The 20,104-nt window shown below is 42.2% G+C and overlaps 1 pseudogene; it reads left to right on the forward strand.

Moving 5' to 3' along the window:
• The first annotated feature begins 225 nt into the window (after positions 1-225).
• The window catches only part of LOC139163075 (zinc finger protein 850-like), a 55,500-nt pseudogene continuing 35,621 nt past the window's right edge, over positions 226-20,104 (forward strand).

Raw genomic sequence — 20,104 nt, forward strand, 5'->3', positions numbered from 1 at the left:
CTTTTTCACTTGGCTCCTCAGTTTTAAAGGTCGGTTGTGAGTAGTCGAAAACGACCTGCTGCCATGTAACCAGTAAAGACATCTTCCAAGCGGCTTGGTGGAGGCTGGAAAAGCGTGTTTTTCCACCTCCTGTCGCTAGATGGCGATCAGGCAACATCTATGCTTCGAAAGCTTTAGCTTGAGCTTCAATTTTGTACTGCATTGCTAGAAAGGATGGGGAGAAGAAACTCAGAGGAACTTCCTCTTCCGGATGACTCATGGGAGGAAGGTGGCGCGCAGAGCGGCTTTTGTGGTCTTCCGAGGATCGAGGCAGCAGCTGAAAGGTGAGTTGAGAGAAGGTGGGAGGAGAGTCCGGGAGCAAGTAGGGTTGTTCGGTCTCCTCCACGGCCTGGAAGCAGAGAAGCAACTGGGCTGAAGCGTGTCAGATTCGGCTGCTGCTGTAGGTTTCCCTCCTGCCCAAATTTAAGCCCACTGGTGGCTGCAATTTTCTGCTGGTGGGAAAATTGAAAATGCCTCTTTCAAGTTAAGGCTGATAGAAACATAAAAGATTGACTGCCCTTATACTATTTCCTGTATTTTATCTTAGGATGGATCTATGTTTATCCCAGGCATGTTTAAATTCAGTTACTGTGATTTACCAACCACGTCTGCTGGAAATTTGTTTCAAGCATCTACTCCTCTTTCAGTAAAATAGTATTTTCTCATGTTGCTTCTGATCTTTCCCCCAACTAACCTCAGATTGTGCCTGATTCTTTGGGAATGGCTTCCCTCCAGAGGTTGTGGGTGCTCCACCACTGGGGTTTGTGACAGTGTTGGAAGGGACCTTGCAGATCTTCTATTTGGACGCTGTGCACAATCAAAAGGCCCAATACCATTTCAGACAATTGGTTAATTGTTCTCAGTGTCAGGAAAATTCTCCTTAGTTGTAGGCTGCTCTTTTCCTGAATTAGTTTCCATCGACTGATTCTTGTCTTGCCTTCTGCTGCATTGCATAATAAATTAACCCCCTTCTTCTTGACCCCTCAAGTGTTGGAAGATAGCTTCCATGTCATACCTAGCCCTTCCTTTCACTTGGCTAGACATGCCCAATTTATGCAACCCTTCTCGTTAAATCTCAGAAAGACCAGCAAGCCATCTCAAAACAACTCTTTATTAGAACAGGCTCAACAACAAGATCTGGCGAAAGCCAATTGTACATTTTTATTGATTGATTGATTGATTTTGTCCAATACACAATGAGGGTTTTAGTGGGTATACACATAGTAAAATACATGATGAAGGTTATACAGGATATACTCATAGTAAAATATATCTAAGAAAGAAGAGAAGTTATAGGAATAGAACATATCAATGAAAGAATAGAAGAAGAAATATAGGAATAGAAGAAAGGTATAGGGGATATAGGAGAGCAATAGGACAGGGGACCAAAGGCACTCTAGTGCAGTGTTTCCCAACCTTTTTTGAGCCGCGGCACATTATTCATATTTTCAAAATCCTGGGGAACACTGAACGGGGGAGGGCGGGGGAGCGCGCGGGGGGGCTAAAGAAAAGTTTGGACAAAAAAAATCTCTTCCTCCATTTCACTCTATTTCTCCCTCCCTTTTTCTCTCTTCCTTCCTTCCTTTCTCTCTCTCCATCCCTCTTTCTTTCTTCCTCTCTTTTTTGCTCTTTCTCTCTCCCTCCTTCCCTCCCTCTATGTCTTTCTCTCTCCCTTGCTCTCTCTGCCTCTCTTGCTATCTCTTTCATTCTCTCTCTTTCTCTCTCTTTCTGTCTCTCTTGCTACGTCTTTCTTTCTCTCTATCTCTTTCTCTCTCTCTCTCTTTCTGTCTCTCTCTGTCTCTCTTTCTATCTCTCTCTCTTTCTCTGTCTCTCTGTCTCTCTATCTCTTTCTCTCTTTCTCTGTCTCTCTGTCTCTCTATCTCTTTCTCTCTCTCTCTTTCTCTGTCTCTCTTGCTATCTCTCTCTCTCTCTCTGTCTCTTTCTCTTTCTTTCTCTATCCCTTTCTCTCTCTTTCTCTGTCTCTCTTGCTATCTCTTTCTCTCTCTCGTTATCTCTTTCTTTTTCTCTCTCTCTCTCTTGCTATGTCTCTCTTTCTCTCTCTCTCTGTCTGCCTCCCTCTTTCCTTTCTATCTCTCCCTCCCTCTTTCCGTTCTATCTCTCCCTCTTTCCTCCCTCCCTCTTTCCTTTCTATTTCTCCCTCCCTCTTTCCTTTTTATCTTTCTCTCCGTCCCTCAGCGGCGGCAAAGAAGAAGGCAGGAAGGCTGCAGAGGGCACCGAGGACAAGAGCGCTCGCTCGTTCCCTCGCCCTCTGACTTCCCTCCCTCGCTGCTGAAGGGACGAGCGCGAGGGGTTTTTTGCTTTTTTTTTTCCTTCCCCCACCTCACAGGAGAGAGAGAGAGAGAAAGAGCAGCGAACTGCTGGATGCGGCAAAGGGTGGGGGGTGGCGAAGGCAAAGTCTGGGAGGCGGGGAAGGGAAGAGCAGGAGACCCCCAGACAGAACGGCTGAGGGAAAGGAAAGACAGAAGGAGGGAGGGATTGAGAAGCGAAGCCAGGGAGGGCTGAGAGAAAAGGGGAGCGGCGCGCGCGAGAGAGGGGGGGGGGCGGGCTTTCCCAAAATGGATGGAGAAAGCCCTCTCGCAGCGAAAGCGCTCCCAGCCAGGGGGCTGCGAGAGAGGGCTTTCTCCGTCCGTTTTGGGAAAGCCCAGCCCGTCCCTCTCGCAGCCCCCTGGCTGGGAGCGCTTTTGTCTTGAGGAGCTGAAGCCGCCGCCGCCGTGAGAGAAGTCGCGCCCCAAGGCAGGAGGCGGCAGAGGAGGAGAGGGGGCAGATTGGGCGGGGAGCTTCACGGCACACGTGACCGTGTCTCGCGGCACACTAGTGTGCCGTGGCACACCGGTTGGGAAACGCTGTACTTGTACTCCCCCCTCTTTGGAATCTGGATAGGTCAACTGTGGATAATCCAAGGGTAAAGTGTTGGAGGTTTGGGGATAACACTGTGGAGTCTGGTAATGAGTTCCACGCTTCAACAACTCGGTTATTGAAGTCATATTTTTTACAGTCAAGTTTGGAGTGGTTAATATTAAGTTTAAATCTGTTGTGTGCTCTTGTATTATTGTGGTTGAAGCTGAAATAGTTGCCGACAGGCAGGACGTTGCAGCATATGATCTTGTGGGCAATACTTAGATCTTGTTTAAGGCGTCTTAGTTCTAGGCTTTCTAGACCCAGGATTGAAAATCTAGTCTCGTAGGGTATTCTGTTTCGAGTGGAGGAGTGAAGGGCTCTTCTGGTGAAGTATCTTTGGACATTTTCAATGGTGTTAATGTCTGAGATGCGATATGGATTCCAAACAGATGAGCTGTATTCGAGAATGGGTCTGGCAAAAGTTTTGTAAGCTCTGGTAAACAGTGTGAGATTGCCAGAGCAGAAGCTACGTAGGATTAGGTTTACAGCTCTTGAAGCCTTCTTGGCTATATTGTTACAGTGGGCTTTGGCACTTAAATCTTTTGTTATTAGTATACCGAGGTCTTTAACCGAGTGGGGGTTATCTGTGATAATTTGATTATTCAGTTCGTATTTGGAGTTTAGATTCTTTTTCCCAATGTGTAGGACAGGGCATTTGCTAGTTGAGATTTGAAGTTGCCATGTGTTAGACCACTCAGAAAGAGAGTTCAGGTCTTTTTGGAGAGTAGTTGTGTTATCGGTGGTGTTGAAGAGTTTTACATCGTCGGCGAGGAGGACACAGTTGCTTGTGATGTAATCGCAAAGATCATTGATGTAGAGAATGAAGAGCGTTGGTCCCAGTACAGTACCTGCGGAGAGGGGTGGCATATAAATTCAATAAATCTAATCTAACCTTGGGGAACACTGCTGTTAACTGGGACAGGGGTGGATATGGTGCTTCCTATTTTGACCACTTGTTGACCACATGGGAATCTTGAGCAGAAAGAGAAGGCAAATCCTCCCTTTCCCTTGACCCCCAACAAATGGTATCCAAGGGAATCCTGCCTGTCTCAACCAACATAGAGGACACTTGGACATCCATTTCAATAACCACCGATACACTTGGCATCCATGAATCTGTCTAATCCTGCCTTGAAGCTATCCAGGCTGACAGCTGTCACAACCTCTTCAGGAAGTGAATTCCATAGTCCACACTTTCTTACCTATGAATTTTAGGGACTGCCCCATCGTCCTAGTATTGTGTGATAGAGAAAAGATTATTTCTCTATCCGCCTTTTCTATCCCATGCATGATTTTATACACTTTGATCAAGTCACCTCTGAAATGTCATCTTTCAAGGCTGAAAGAGACCAAGGCGTTGCAACCTGGTTTCATAAGGTAGGTGCTCCATTTCCTTGATCACTATTTTTTTTAGAAAAAAAATATATTAGAGAGTGTATAGTACAGAAAATAAACGTCAGTCAACCAATATCAAGTGAAAAGAACAACGCTTAGAAAAAGAACAAAACAGAAAACAACAGAAAAAATAAAAAGAACAGCAAGCATTAAAGAGGTGTCATGCTCTCTCTTTCCGTATTATATTTTGTAAACAAACAATTTAATATTCAATTAGCTGTTTTCCATATTAAAGTTTTTCATGCACTCCTATCAGGTTAGCTCCATGTTTCTTGAAAACTGAAAAGAATAATAAAAGTATACAGATTATACTTTTCAGTTCTAGAGCTATCATAAAACTATTTAAGAAAAAAAATATTCAAATATTACAATCATTAATTAGATCATAAGATTCTAATCCAAAATACAGTCATACCTTGTTCGGCGTTCGGAGGCTCCTGGGAAGCCGCCCGGTTGTTTTAAAAGGTGACCGCCGGGCTTGGGGGCTTCCCAGCAACCCCCCGAACCCAGAGGTTCGGCAAAACTTCGGGGTTCGGGAGGTTGCTGGGAAGCCCCCCAGCCCGGCTGTGACCTTTTAAAACAGCTGGGCGGCTTTCCAGCAGCCTCCCGAAGCCGAACGCCAAACCCGAACTTCCGCGTTCGGCGTTCGGAGGCTCCTGGGAAGCCGCCCAACTGTTTGAAAAGGTGACCGCCGGGCTGGGGGGCTTCCCAGCAACCCCACAAACCCAGAACCCAGAAGTTCGGCAAAAGTTCGGGGTTCGGGAGGTTGCTGGGAAGCCCCCCAGCCCGGCTGTCACCTTTTAAAACAGCCGGGCGGCTTTCCAGCAGCCTCCCGAAGCCGAACGCCAAACCTGAACTTCCGCGTTCAGCCTTCGGAGGCTGCTGGGAAGCCCCGCCGCCCGGCTTTCACCTTTTAAAACAGCCGGGGGGCTTCCCAGCAGCCTCCCGAATGCCGAACCCGGAAGTTCGGGTTTAGCGTTCGTAACACGACAAACGTTCGTAAGAAGAGGCAATTTTTTTCTGAACCCTGGGTTCATATCTTGAGTTGTTCGTAAGACGAGGGATTCGTATCTTGAGGTACCACTGTTTTAGATTATATACATTTATAGCATGTCTGGGTTAAGGAAAAAAGGTTTTGGTTCTTAGTATACTTCCCTTTTGCTATGTAAAATAAGGACTATTTATTTCCAGGGGTTTTTTTCCCTTTGCGTAGCCAATTACCGGTATACCATTTATCCCACATTTTGTAAAACACTGTGTCTTCCCTATCTTTAATGCACAAAGTCAATCTATTCATTTCAGCCAATTCCATTGTCTTGTTTATAATATGAAAGTGGATGTAAATTCCTTTCTCCAATTTTGAGCGTAACAGATTTTTGCAGCTGTGAGTAGATGTATAGTTAGATATTTGTCATCTCTTTTGGTATTTTTATCAACCATTCCCAATATAAGTGTTTCTGGTTCAAATTTAATCTCTATTTCAGTTGTTTCCTTTATCCATTTCCATATTAATTTCCAAAGTTTTCTAGCTTTCCCACAGGTCTACCACATATGAAAGTATGTGCCTAATTCATCTTTACACTTCCAACAATTTGGAGACATTCCTTTATAAATTTTTCTCAATTTTACTGGTGTAAAATGCCATTGATAAAAACTTTTGTAGAGGTTTTCTTTATACACAGAAGAGATGGTAAGTTTTAAATTATAATTCCAGAGGTCCATTTGTCTAACTCAATCGTATGGCCTACATTTTGGGCCCATTTTATCATGACCTCTTTAACTCTTTCTTCCTCCATTTCATTTTTTAAAAGACATTTATAAATTTTGAAATTTCTTTTCCCTCCCGTCCTGTACAAATTTTATCGATTTCTTGTTCACTTGATTGGAAGCCAAATTTTTCTAGGTCAAATTTCTCTTTATTTTTTAATTGAAAATAGGGCCACCAATCAATGTTTACACCCTCTTCTACTAATTTTGTTCTAGATTTCATCTCATTCTGTTCTGATAGTAGTTTCTTATATGTAATGGTATTATTTGCCTGAATTGAGTTTGGCTACATTATTGCTTCCAAAGGTGAAAGCCATTTTGGAATCTGTGAATAAATTTTTTTCTGAATTGCCAGCCAGTTTTGAATTAATATGCCTGTGATATAATGGTTTTTAAAGTATCTATGTATTTTTTCTTCATTATTCCATAGGTATTTATGCCATCCGTATTGTAGGTCTTGTCCCTCAATGGTTAATAATCTCTTATTTACTAATACTACCCAGTCTTTTAACCATAAAGCGGTAGCCGCTTGATAGTATAACTTCCAATTTGGTAGACCTTTTGATCTTTTGCATCTTGTAACAGTTTATATTTAATTCTGGGTTTTTTCCCTTTCCAAATAAATTTCCTAACTGATTTATCCAATTCGTTATAAAATTTTTGTTAGTTTCTAATTAGAGCTGTCTGAAATAGGTAAAGTACCTTCAGACGTACGTTCATCTTAATTACTGAGCTTCTACCTAGCAGGGATATTTTTGTAATTTAGACCACTTCACTAAATCTTTCTGGATATCCTTTAATAATTTTTGATAATTATCTTCTTTTATCGAAGTATATTTAGCTGTAATTCCTCTGTGTTTTTTAGACAACTTTTAAGTTAACATCTTTGTTTTATCCTTGTTAATTTTGAGCCCTGCTACTCTTCCAAATTTTTTCATTTCCCTTAACAGTTCCAATCCCGAAATTGATGAATTCTCTACGATATAGACTAAATTGTCAGCAAAAGCTTGTGTCTCCTAATGTTGATCCTTAATTTTCAAACCTCTAATGTCTGGATTTGCTCTCACAGTATACAATAAGATTTCAATATACAAAATGTATAATAGTGGGGAAATAGGAGAACCGTGTCTAACTCCTTTTTCAATGTTAATTTTATCTGTCTTATCTCCATTTATTGTTATATTAGCTGTTTGGCTAATGATCATTCTTGCCCTTTTTGGCACCTTTTCCAGTTCCATTATATCCTTCTGGAGGTGCAGTGACCAGAACTGTACACACTACTCCAACGGTGGTCTCACCATCGATTTGTACAGAGACAAATACAACACTTGCCGACCTATTTTTGATTCCTTTCCTAATCATTCCAAACATGGAATTTGCTTTATTTACTGCTGCTGCACACTGGGTTGACATCTTCATTGAGCTGTCCACCAAACCTCAAGATCCCTTTCTTGGGTTGTCTCGGAAAGCTTGGTCCCCATCAGTTGGTAGGTATAATTGGGGTTCTTTGCCCCAATATGCATAACTTTGCACTTGTTTAGGTTGAAATGTATTTGCCACTTTGTTGCCCACTCACTCAATTTTGAAAGATCTTTTTGGAGCTCCCGACAATCAGTTTCACTTCTCACTACTGGGAAACAATTTAGTGTCGTCAGCAAACTTGACTACCTCACTATTTATTTCTACATCCAGAACGTTAATGAATACATTAAAAGGTAAAGCACCCAAAACTGAACTTCCAGGCACACCACTTCTCACTCTTTCCATCCAAAGAATTGTCCATTTATTGACACCTTTGCTTCCTACAATTTAGCCAGATTAGCCAATCCAGGACAAGACCTGTCCTCTAATTCCGTGGCTGAAGAGCTTTTTTAGGAGCCTTTAGTGAGGGACCTTTTTGAAAGTCAAGATATACAATATCAACTGGGTCCCCTTTATGTGTTTATTTACACCCTCAAAGAATTCTAACAAGTTAGTAAGACATGATTTGCCCTTGCAGAAACCATGTTGCTTTTCTTTCAGCAATGCCTGTTCTTCTATGTGCCCAGTAATTTTATCTTTAATAATGGTTTCCATCACTTTGCCTGGAACTGAGTTTAAACCGACTGGTCTGTAATTTCCTGGATCACCTCTGGATCCTTTCTTGAAGATCAGGGTTACATTTGCCTCCCTCCAATCCTCAAGTACAGTGCCTGATCTTAGAGAAAGATTATATATTTTAGCTACAAGTTCAGCAATTTCACACTTGAGTTCCTTGAGAACTCTAGGGTGGATGCCATCTGGACATGGCGATTTGTTGACAAATATTGATGTTGATAGGAAAAAAGAATAAAGAAAAGAAGGGAAATAAATTAGACTATAGTAGATCATTTGTTGGAAAGAGATATAAATTGGACAATTATTACCCTTTGTTTTCTATAAGATTTATATAACTTACAAACCTGATTTAATATTGACAAGATTCAGATGCTTATTGATACCAAATGATAGAAAATCTGTATAATCAATACAGTGATCCCTCGAGTTTCGCGAGGGTTCCGTTCCAAGACCCCTCGCGAAACTCGATTTGTCGCGATATAGCGGTGCGGAAGTAAAAACACCATCTGCGCATGCGTGCCCTTTTTTTCATGGCCGCACATGCGCAGATGTGGAGTTTGCGTGTGGGCGGCGGGGAAGACCCAGGGAAGGTTCCTTCGGCCGCCCAACAGCTGATCTGCTCCGCAGCGCGGCAGCATCGAGGAGCCGAAGATGGGGTTTCCCCGTTGCCCAGGCAAAGGGGAAACCCCATCTTCGGCTCCTTGCTGCTGCCGCGCTGCGGAGCAGATCAGCTGTTGGGCGGCCGAAGGAACCTTCCCTGGGTCTTCCCGCTGCCCAGGCAAAGGGGAAACCCCAAGATCGCTTGCCGCTTGCCCGTTCACCCGCCCGCCCGGCTTCCGCTTGCCCGTTCACCCGCCTGCCCGGCTGCTCGCTTGCCGCTTGCCCGTTCACCCGCCCGCCCGGTTTCCGCTTGCCCGTTCACCCGCCCACCCGGCTGCTCGCTTGCCGCTCGAGAGCAAGAGGGGGAGAGATAGAGAAAGAGAGAGAAGGAAAGAAAGAGATGAGAGAGAGAGTGTGAGAGAGGAAGAAGCAAGATAGAGAAAGAGAGAGAAAAAGAAAGATGAGGAAGGAAGAGAGTGACGTCATCGGGTGGAAAAATCGCGATATAGCGTTTCGCGAAGATCGAGATCGCGAAACTCGGGGGATCACTGTACTCTTAAAGGTATTTATATAAGTTTAAATAATTTATAAGTTGGTTTTTTTGTTATGTGGAATTTAAAATGATTAACAAATGGATGGAATAAAGATAACAAGAATTGTATTTGTTTAAATATAGAGAATAAGTTAAAAGTAAAATTTTTAAAAGTTGGAAGGGGAAAAGAAATTAAACATTTAGCGCATCTAGAAATTATAGAACTAAAAAAATGATGAATAAAGATACCAATTGAGAGGGAGAAATACGGCCTAAAATCAAGAGGCATGATAATGACATAAGTTTAAGAAATAGCTCCTATGTTGAAATGAAGTTAAGGCTTCTGACTTGCTAGTCTGCTAACCATAAAAAGGTGTACTCAGGGAAGGATAAGAGGGAGAAAGAGAAAGTAGAAAGAGAGAGAAAGTGGAAAGAAGTAGGAAAGAGGGAGGGAGAAAGAAGGTAGAGGGAAGGGAAGGAGGGGAGTAGTACGAAATATAGAAGGAAACAGTCTGGAGATAAAAGTATAAAAGAAGAAAACCAAGGATATATGTTTATGCTCCATGCGGCAGCGGCAGTGGGCCTGCAACTCGGCCAGCGCTAAAAGCAGGAAGGGTGAGGCAGTTGCCATGGGACATGTTCTCCCATGCTCCCAGCCTACTGCACTCCCAAAATAATAAGACATCCCTCAATAATAAGGCCAGGGCTTTTGGGGGAGAGGGGTCAAAGCCCCTGTCTTATTTTCGGGAAAACAGGGTATCTACAATTATATAATCTATACCTAGCACTTCAAGATATATTTGATGATAGTTCTTTGCATTGCTAAGAATTCTTGATTGACCCAATTAAACAATTGAATTTGAATGTCTCTCAGTAGTCTTTGTCAGGAATTAAAAATCCCTGAATAATATCTTAATATAATACCTTGCTATCTAATATCTACCTGAAACCGCTGGGTAAGATCATCCAAGGGCATGGGGTGAGATATCATCAATATGCCAATGATACCCACCTGTACATCTCCACCCCATGTCCAATCAACGAAGCAGTGGAAGTGATGTGCCGGTGCCTGGAGGCTGTTGGGGTCTGGATGGGTGTCAACAGACTGAAACTCAACCCTGATAAGACGGAGTGGCTGTGGGTTTTGCCTCCCAAGGACAATTCCATTTGTCCGTCCATCACCCTGAGGGGGGAATTATTGACCCCCTCGGAGAGGGTTCGCAACTTGGGCATCCTCCTCGATTCACAGCTGACATTAGAGAAACATCTTTTGGCGGTGGCGAGGTGGGCGTTTGCCCAGGTTCACCTGGTGCACCAGTTGCGGCCCTATTTGGACCGGGAGTCAATGCTCACAGTCCCTCATGCCCTCATCACCTCGAGGTTCGACTACTGTAACGTTCTCTACATGGGGCTACCTTTGAAGAGTGTTCAGAAACTCCAGATTGTGCAGAATGCATCTGTGAGAGCTATCATGGGCTTCCCTAGATATGCCCATGTTACACCAACACGCCACAGTCTGCATTGGTTGCCGATCAGTTTCCGGTCACAATTCAAAGTGTTGGTTATGACCTATAAAGTCCTTCATGCCACCGGACCAGAATATCTGCGAGACCGCCTTCTGCCGCATGAATCCCAGTGGCCGGTTAGGTCCCACAGAGTTGGCCTTCTCCGGGTCCCATCAACTAAACAAGGGGAAGAGCCTTCTCTGTGGTGGCTCCAACCCTCTGGAACCAGCTGCCCCCAGAGATTAGGATTGCCCCCACCCTGCTTGCCTTTTGTAAACTCCTTAAAACCTACCTCTGTTGTCAGGCATGTGAGAACTAAGATATCTCCCCTTGCCTATGTAGGGTATGTTGGTATGTTTTATGTATGGTATGTTGTATGTATGATTTTTAAACAATGGAGTTTTAAGACTTTTAATGTTAGATTTATTATTATAGACTTTTAATATTAGATTTGTCATTGTATACTGTTTTTATCACTGTTGCGAGCCGCCCCGAGTCTGTGGAGAGGTGCGGCATACAAATCTAATAATCAATCAATCAATCAATCAATCAATCAATCAATTAATTAATTAATGCAGAAAGTAGGCCTCTGTTGAGAATGCTGATTCATTCTAAGGCAGTTGAGCGTGCAACAACCTAGTAATTATGTGAAAAGTATTTAGGCAAGAGCTCTCTCTCTCTGTTCGCTGTTAGCTGTGTGCTGTTGGTTCCTGTGAGTTATTGAACTAAGATAGTTGTAGCAAGGTACTAGTAAGATACTAGTTTATTGTATGTATAGTATAAATAGTAGTAGTAATGGTAGTATAAAGAAGTAAATATATTTTTCCACAACCTCCTACTGCTGTTGTGTTTCATTGAAGACTTCAACTCCATTTCTTCTGGTTGTGGCTGGCTGGTTGGGTTGGTGGGCTGGCTGGACTGATTTGCTGGACAAACAGGCTAGTTTCCGCAAATGCAAGCTTTGTTAGTCTTCTACGTATCTAATGAATCATAAATAATGTAAGTGATTATTATTGAGGCATGTTTGCCTTTTTGTTGTAATATATACTTTTTTTCTTTTTTCACATCATCTCTTACTATTTTATAAAAATTAAAATTCTACTTTTCTTTGAATCTTACAGGTGAAGAAGATGGCAATAAGAGAACTCGGGACAATTGTAAATAAAAACCAACACTGAAAAGGGAAGAAAATCGAGCGAAAAAACAAAATATTTTCCAATCGTAAATAATCTAAGTGATTATTATTGAGGCATATTTGCTTTTTTGTTGTAATATATACTTTTCTTCTTTTTATACATCATCTCTTACTACTTTATAAAAATTAAAATTCTTTTTTTCTTTGAATCTTAGAGGTGAAGAAAATGGCAATAAGAGCACTTGGGACAATTGTAAATAAAAACCAACACTGAAAAGGGAAGAAAATCAAGCAAAAAAACAAAATATTTTTCATTTATTTCAGAATATGATATAATTCTTCTCCAACTCCAGCAGCAGCCGTTAGACAAGGGAGAGAAAATCAAGAAGGATTTCAAGCTCAAATAAGCCGATTATGCTCAAGGAAAGGTTACGTGGAAAGTTAAAGGAGATTATTTTTCAATCAGCAAAAAAGGGAAATATTTGGATGTCCGTGGGGAGGAAAAGGTCAATAGTAAAGCCATGTAGAGCAGACAGGAATGCAGGCCTCTCCCTGTGAGGAAGAAAATGGCTTGAATGAAAGCATCACTAAAAAAGGCATTGTCCATATTTTTGGTGACTTCAACTGTGGAAAGGCAGCATAGATTTGCCTACTGTGGGAAAAGAAGAAATATCACAGCTGTTTATGGAAGGAAGAGCTAGACAGGAGAAAAGCCACACACACTATCTCAATGTAGCAAAAACTGGTCAGAACAGCTCCCTTGTGATTCCTAGAAACAAACACACAAGAGGGAAGCCAAAAAAGTGCTCCCAATGTGCTATGTGCTTTAGTGAGCATGGCAATATGGTACACCAGAAAAACACATGATGGAGAAAACATAAGATTCTGCAGATTGTGTGAACTTTTCATTAGAAATATTCAGGCCATGGGACACTAAACGAGGCACACACAGAAATAAAGCCATTTAAACATCCTTTCCTTGAGAAAGGCTTCAAAGAGACAATTCCAGTATGGTCTAGCACGCAAAACTCACAAATAATAGAAAATATTTGAATGTGACTGTGTAAAAAATTCAGTCACAATTTCAGTCATGAAACACCAGAGGATTCACACAGGAGAGAAACCCTTTGAATGTCCTGACTGTGGGAAAAGTTTCAGTCAGAATTCTAATCTGGTTCAACACCAGAGGACTCATACAGGAGAGAAACCCTTTGAATGTCAGGACTGTGGGAAACGTTTTTGTGAGAATTCCAACTTGGTGAAACACCAGAGGACTCACACTGGAGAGAAACCCTTTGAATGCCCAGACTGTGGGAAAAGTTTTAGTCATAATTCCAACCTGGTGAGACACCAGAGGACTCATACAGAAGAGAAACCGTTTGACTGTCCTGACTGTGGGAAATGTTTTAGTGGTAATTCCAACCTGGTGAGACACCAGAGGACTCACACAGGAGAAAAACCCTTTGAATGTTCGGACTGTGGGAAAGGTTTTAGTGATAATTCCAGCCTGGTGACACACCAGAGGACTCATACAGGAGAAAAACCCTTTGAATGTCGGGACTGTGGGAAATGTTTTAGTCAGAATTCCAGCCTTTTGAAACACCATAGGACTCACACAGGAGAGAAACCCTTTGAATGTCCTGACTGTGGGAAAAGTTTCTGTCAGAATTCTAATCTGGTTCAACACCAGAGAACTCATACAGGAGAGAAACCCTTTGAATGTCAGGACTGTGGGAAACGTTTTCGTGAGAATTCCAACTTGTTGAATCACCAGAGGACTCACACTGGAGAGAAACCTTTTGAATGTCCTGACTGTGGGAAAAGTTTTAGTCAGAGTTCCAACCTGGTGCAGCACCAGAGGACTCATACAGAAGAGAAACCGTTTGACTGTCCTGACTGTGGGAAATGTTTTAGTGGTAATTCCAACCTGGTGAGACACCAGAGGACTCACACAGGAGAAAAACCTTTTGAATGTTCGGACTGTGGGAAAGGTTTTAGTGATAATTCCAGCCTGGTGACACACCAGAGGACTCATACAGGAGAGAAACCCTTTGAATGTCGGGACTGTGGGAAATGTTTTAGTCAGAATTCCAGCCTTTTGAAACACCAGAGGACTCACACAGGAGAAAAACCCTTTGAATGTTCGGACTGTGGGAAATGTTTTAGTGATAATTCCAACCTGGTGACACACCAGAGGACTCATACAGGAGAGAAACCCTTTGAATGTCCAGACTGTGGGAAAAGTTTTAGTCATAATTCCAACTTGGTGAAACACCAGAGGACTCACACAGGAGAGAAACCCTTTGAATGTCCAGACTGTGGGAAAAGTTTTAGTCAGAGTTATCACCTGGTGCAACATCAGAGGACTCATACAGGGGAGAAACCCTTTGAGTGTCCTGACTGTGGGAAATGTTTTAGTCAGAGTTACCACCTGGTGCAACATCAGACAACTCATACAGGAGAGAAACCCTTTGAATGTCTGGACTGTGGGAATGGTTTTAGTGATAATTCCAGCCTGGTGACAAACCAGGGGACTCACACAAGAGAAAAACCTTTTGAATGTCATGATTGTGGGAAAACATTTAGTTATAGTTCCAACCTTGCGCAACACCAGAGGATTCATACAGGAGAGAAACCCTTTGAATGTCCTGACTGTGGGAAAAGTTTCAGTCGGAATTCTAGTCTGGTGCAACATCAGAGGACTCACACAGGAGAGAAACCCTTTGAATGTCCAGACTGTGGGAAAGGTTTTAGTCATAATTCCAGCCTTTTTAAACACCGTAGGACTCACACAGGAGAGAAACCCTTTGAATGTCCAGACTGTGGGAAAGGTTTTAGTCAGAGTTCCCACCTGGCGCAACACCAGAGGACTCACACAGGAGAGAAACCCTTTGAGTGTCCTGACTGTGGGAAACGTTTTAGTCAGAGTTCCCATCTGATGGAACATCAGAGGTGTCATATAGGACAGAAACCCTTTTAATGTCTGGACTGTGGGAAAGATTTTAGTCATAGGTCCAGCCTTGTGAAACTCCGGAGGACTCACACAGAAGGGAAACCATTTGAAGTTCCTGACTGTGGGGAAAGATTTAGTCAGAATTCCCATCTGTTGAAACACTAGAGCAGTGTTTCCCAACCTTGGCAACTTGAAGATATTTGGACCTCAACTCCCAGAATTCACCAACAACGAATACTGGCTGGGGAATTCTGGGAACTGAAGTCCAAATATCTTCAAGTTGCCAAGGTTGGGAAACACTGCACTAGAGGACTCATACAGGAGATAAACTTTTAGAATATCCTGATTGTGGGAAATATTTTAGTTGGAATTCCAGTTTGGTGAAACACCAAAGGACTCGCAGGGGGGAAAGAACTATGAATGTTCTGATTGTAGAAAAACTTTCAATCAAAGTTCCCAGCTAGTGATACACCAGAGGACTCAGACAGTAGAGAAAGATTTTGAATGTTCCGATTGTCAGATGTTTCAGTCAGAATTCCAGGCTGGTTAAAAACTCATCAAAGACTCACACAGAATTACAAGTTGGAAGGGACCTTTGAGGTCTTCTAGTCCAGCCCGCTGCCTAGGCAGGAAAAATATTTATCCAACATCCTCTTAAAAACCTCCAGTGTCTTTCTAGTGGTGCACCTACAACTCCTGAAAGTAAGCTGTTCCACTGGTTAAGTATTCTCACTGTTAGGAAGTTTCTCCTGACCGGAAGTTGTAGGTTGCTTCTCTCCTGGGTTAGTTCCATCATTGCTCCTTGTCTTGTTTCCTTTGCTTTGGAAACTAAGCTGATACCCTCTTCTTTATACCACCTCCTCAAGTATTGGAACACTGTTCAACCGTTCAATTTTTGTTTTTATTTCCATGTCTTGCCAAAAGGTATGTTAGTCCTCACTAACCACTTTGTCCCTGAGCCTTCAAAGTTACAATGGTACAGTAGAAGCGGTTATGCACTTGATCCACAAAATTTGTGGTAATCCTAGTAGTGGTTCAATGACCACACTTCGACAGTGATTGTGGTTTTGAAGGTGCAGGAAAAGGAGTTGTGCCAACTCGGGATTTGACAATAGTTGCACATTTATGATGAACAAAAAATGTCCTTCAAAGCTTAAAGAGGCTTTCATCATAATTTCATCATTCTAAGCTTCCAGATCTCTAAATTTAGCTCAGAAGGTTTCACATTAACCAATTTAAGGAGGAGGTCCTTTTCATCTCCTTATAAGGAGGCAATTGTATGCCCCCTCTTCAAGAAGCCTTCCCTGGACCCATCCGTACTCAACAAATATCATCCAGTCTCCAACCTTCCCTTTATGGGGAAGGTTGTTGAGAAGGTGGTGTTGCTCCAGCTCCAGCGGTTCTTGGTAGAAGCCGATTATCTAGGCCCTCAACAGTCAGGATTCAGGCCCAGCTACAGCACGGAAACTGCTTTGGTCACGCTGATGGATGATCTCTGGCGGACCCGGGATAGGGGCTTGTCCTCTGTCCTGATGCTTCTTGACCTCTCAGTGGCTTTTGATACCATCGACCACGGTATCTTTTTATGCTGACTGTTGGGAGTGGGAGGCACTGTTTTTCAGTGTTTCTCCTTCTACCTCTCTGTTTGGTCGCAGTCGGTGTTAGTGGGGGGTCAGAAGTCAACCTCGAGGTCTCTCCCTTAGTGGGGTGCCTCGGGTTGGTCCTCCCCCCCCTGCTATTTAATATCTACATTAAACCGCTGTGCGAGATCATCCAAGGGCATGGGATGCGTTATCATCAGTACGCTGATGATACCCAGTTGTACATCTCCACCCCATGTCCCATCAGTGAAGCAGTGGAAGTGATGTGCCAGTGCCTGGAGGCTGTTGGGGTCTGGATGGGTGTCAACAAGCTCAAACTCAACCCGGGCAAGACGGAGTGGCTATGGGTTTTGCCTCCCAAGGACAATTCCATCTGTCCATCCATTACCCTGGGGGGGAATTAGTGCCCCCCTCGGAGAGGGTCTGCAACTTGGGCGTCCTCCTCGATCCACAGCTAATATTGGAACATCATCTTGTGGCTGTGGCAAGGGGGGCGTTTGCACATGTTCACCTGGTGCATCAGTTGCGGCCCTATTTGGACAGGAAGTCATTTCTCCCAGTCGCTCATGCCCTCATCACCTCGAGATTCAACTACTGCAATGCTCTCTACATGGGGCTACCTCTGAAAATTGTTCGGTGTCGCGGTTTTTAAGTGATTAAAGTCCATTAGAACATTAACACCGAGGAGGCGATAGATGAAGCCTTTAGTCATTTGTTCAAAATAAGATTTCTTTTATTATAAAAGTAGAAAAATAAAACATGTCTTGAGGGACAACACAACAAATATGTCTTCACATGATAGAGGTAAAAGGAGAAGGGAGTTTTACAATGAAAAAGAAAGTGATGTTAGATTTGGCAGGATATTACATCATAATAGGAGGATCTTAGTAAGGCACACAAAGTTAAGCCTTTAATTACTAAATGTCTCGGGCTGGCCATATTCAGCGTGACACCCCTTCTTTGGCAGTCATCAGTAACATTGGTTCACATAAGGCACATTTTCTTGCAGAGATATTCATGTTGGTCAGCTGACAGTGGTTTATTCAGCACGTCAGCAATCTGTTTAGTTGTGGGCACATAATGTAGTTTCACGAATCCTTGTTTCACATATTCTCTGGCATTTTTATATCTTATGTTGATGTGCCGTGAATGAGCTCCAACATATTCAGTTTCCGATATGAAGGTAATGGAAACATTGTCCTCCGTAATAACAATTGGTTTTATAGGATCACTCCAAATACTATCAACGAGAGCGGAAACACAGGTTAAAGCATTACAACAGTCAGAAACACAGGCATATTCTGACTCAGTAGAAGAACAAGAAATAAAGTTCTGCTTTCTAACTTTCCAATAAATTGGACAACCATTCAAAACATTATATAACCAGAAGTGCTTTTTCGTGTTTCTTTATCACCTGCCCAATCAGAATCTGCGTAGTAAACTAACTCAGGAAACTTTTTGTGTTTTGGTTCTAAGAACAACTTCATGTCTTTTGTGTGCTTCATGTATCTTAGCAGTCTCTTTATGCATGTCCAATGAAATGTTGCTCTGCCAACGTATCTTGACAAAAGATTGACACTAAGTGAAATGTCGGGCCTTGTCCAACTGCTAATGTATAACAGTGACCCAATGACTGAACGATAAAGTGATCGTTAAATTCGGGACTACTCTGTTGTGTCAACTTATAAAAATCTGTTTGCATTGGAGAGCGACATGGATGTGCGTCACTCATGTTGCAATTTTGCAAAAGTTGATCAATTTTGTTTTCTTGTGAGAGGCTAAACCCCTTCTGAGTTTTTTCAATCTGAACTCCTAGATAATCATGAATGTGCCCTAAGCTTTTCAGTGTAAAATGTCTTTCTAAACCTTTTGCAAAAACTTCACTCATACGTTTGTTTGGACCAATATAAACAATGTCATCAACATAAAGAAGTATAATTTCATAAACATTACATTGCCATTTTGTAAACACGCATTCATCAGTTGGACTTAATAAAGCCCATTGAATTTAGCTTGTCAATGAGACAGCTATGCCACATTAAAGCAGATTGTTTCAGGCCATAAAGACTCTTTTGCAGGTACCAGACAGCACCTTCTTGATCCTGGAAACCGGGTGCGCCCTTCACGTAGATCTCTTCATTTAAATCAGCATTCAGATAAGCAGTTTCAACATCAAATTGGTAAACTTCTAAATTCAGGGCAATAGCTGTGGTTAAGGCAATTTTGACACTTTCATTTTTAACTGTAGGTGAAAATGTATCTGTGTAATTTTCAGGATAAACTTGGGAGTAGCCTTGTGCTATTAATCTTGCTTTGTATATTTTCTCACCGTTTGGTTTTTGCTTAATTCTGTACACCCATCGTGTGCCAATAATCTTCTTGTTCATTGGAGGCTCAACATATTTAAACACTTTAAGTTTCTTTAAACTGTTCTTTAGCTGAGTTGGAAATAACAACTGTGTGATTAGTGTCAACAAATTTATAATACTTAGAACTTTGATCAAAACCTATAAATCTTAGGTTTCTGCTACTGGACCTCCTTTCTTTCTCTGCACCAACGGAATGTTGACCATGGCAAATGAGCCAAAGATGTGGAGGTTTTGGATATCAGGCTTCTTTCCGTACAGTATTTAAAAAGGAGTTTGATTTATAACACTGCTCCAAATACGGTTAACAATGTAATTGGCATACCTTAGTGTTTCACCCCTATAGAAGTTGTTGAGATTTGCATCTTCTAGAAGGCAACAAAACATAGTCTGTAAAACGCCTTGGCGTCGTTCTACAATACCACTGTGTCTTGGAGTGTAAGGTGCTGAAATTTGGTGATGGATTCCATTTCGTCTCATCCATCCTTGGAATTGCTGGGACATGAATTCTCCACCACGATCACTTGTATTCTTCTGATGAGGACACCATGTTGATTGAAGACGTGTGCAGCAAAGTCTTTAAAGATCTGAAAGGTCTCTGATTTTTGTTTCATTAGATATACAAAACCATATCTAGAATAATTATCAACAATAGTTAACAAATACTTACAATTACCTTTAGTAGGCTGAAATGGACCGACAATGTCGGTATGAACCATATAAAAAATGCATGTAGACAAACGTGTGGCATGTTTGGCAATAGGTGCAGCTTTGGATTTTGATTTGTTACAAACAGAACAATCTAAGTAAATTTTGTAATTACTATCAACCTTAAAACCATTGACAAATTCTGGCATCTGGGATAAAACTGCAAAGAATGCATGGCCCAAACGACGATGCCAACGGTGAACACACCTGGAATGAAAAGATTTGTTTGTTAGTACAGGTTTAACATTTGCAACATTATGCGGAACCTCAGATTGGTTTTGGTCAACCCTTTGAACTTCATTGGCTTTAGAAGCCTTTGTTTCTGGAGTAGCAACAGGTTTTCTCTCTGGACCTGTGCTTTCATTTTTTGGAACTTTTATACTTACTTCAATTTTCATCTGTGGTTTTGGCTTTATGTAGTATACACCTCTAATTGGAAAAGCACGAGCAACAACTGTCCTGTTGTTGATAATGTGGGCTTCCTTTC

Source organism: Erythrolamprus reginae, chromosome 2, assembly GCF_031021105.1.
Source record: "Erythrolamprus reginae isolate rEryReg1 chromosome 2, rEryReg1.hap1, whole genome shotgun sequence".
Classification (NCBI taxonomy): Eukaryota; Metazoa; Chordata; class Lepidosauria; order Squamata; family Dipsadidae; genus Erythrolamprus; species Erythrolamprus reginae.